The following is a 1,280-nucleotide window of genomic DNA, read 5'->3' as shown; positions in this document are numbered from 1 at the left end:
GTGGGCCAGGGATGTAGCTCAGCAGGTGTTTACCTAGCACACACAAGGCCCTGGGTTCAATCCCCAGGAACGCAAATAAAAAAAACAAAAGAAACTTTAAAAGGAAAAGCAAGACATGAAGAAGACAAACACAAAAGCAAACTACTAGGGGAGGAGCGTTTCTAACTACAGAAGACTGGAAACAGCTTAGATATCTCTGTATTAACTGCAGTAATAGGGAAACAGTGAAATAAATAATGGTATCTGTATATAATAAAATGCCATAAAGCAAGCATGACTTTTTAGGTGAAAAGTCTACACAGTATAACCTCACTTTCTCACACACACACACACAAAAACACACTGAGCCAGGCAATGGGGCAAGCCTATAACCCCAGCTACTCGGGGAGGACACCATAAATTCAATGTCTCCCATGTGTGATAGTGTGTGCCTGTAACGCCAGCACTCAGGACAGCTGAACCAGGAGGATCAACGTGCCAGCCCGGGTTACACAGTGATCTCAAGGCCAACCTCAAGTACAGTGCAAAACTCTGTCTCAAAAAACCAAACCAATGGCTGGGGAGACGGCCCAGTGGAATAAGCACTTGCCTGGCAAGCATAATGGTCTGAGTTCAATCCCCGGTTCCACCAAAAAAAAAAAAAAAAAAGAAAAATACTGGCAAAGACATTTAAAATATTCCAGAATGAATTTATGGTTAAGACTTACTGGCTCCTCCTCCCAAAGCAGATATAAAAGCCCTCAGAGGAGATGGCACAGCTCCTCAGCTCGGACTGTGTTACAGGCACACAAAAGTCTTTTCATAAAAGAGGTGAGCCTCCCAGTCAGGCCCTGCTCCAGCAGGCTGCCAAAGAGAAACTCTGTAGCGCAGTAAGTACATGCATCTAGACGTGGGCAGCCAAGTTGATACCACACTCTTCTCAACAATGTTTTGTTTTTGTTTGGCCACTCAGCCCACCCTGAGTGCAGGGCAGATTATCATTATTCATTCTGTATGTTGTACCAGATTGAATCTTAAAAAGAACAGTAGGCAAATATTTAATTTACAAATAAAACTTGCAAGATAATGGAATTATTGGGGGTTTTGAAGCTCTAGGTACTTAGAAACCAGCAGGTGTACAAGGCTCCCAGTTTGTAAAGGAAACTAATAACAAATTCTTTAATGTACCTCTGAGGTGTATGTTCCTTTAAGACACTTGATCAATAAGATTGCTGGGCATGGTGGTACATAATCCCACCACTCAGTAGGCAGAGGCAGAAGGAGAAGAGGAGAGGAAGAGG

At 43.1% G+C, this 1,280-nt stretch overlaps 1 protein-coding gene across 1 annotated transcript in view; it reads right to left on the bottom strand.

Annotated features, from left to right (window-relative positions):
* Hspa4 (heat shock protein family A (Hsp70) member 4) overlaps positions 1 to 1,280 on the bottom strand; it is a 53,059-nt gene that overhangs the window by 36,037 nt on the left and 15,742 nt on the right. The window lies entirely within an intron of this gene.

This window comes from Octodon degus, unplaced genomic scaffold, assembly GCF_000260255.1.
Source record: "Octodon degus isolate 3935 unplaced genomic scaffold, OctDeg1.0 scaffold00029, whole genome shotgun sequence".
NCBI classification, from domain to species: domain Eukaryota; kingdom Metazoa; phylum Chordata; class Mammalia; order Rodentia; family Octodontidae; genus Octodon; species Octodon degus.
Note: the sequence above shows the minus strand (reverse complement) of the source record. Positions and strands in the feature narration are given on the sequence as shown.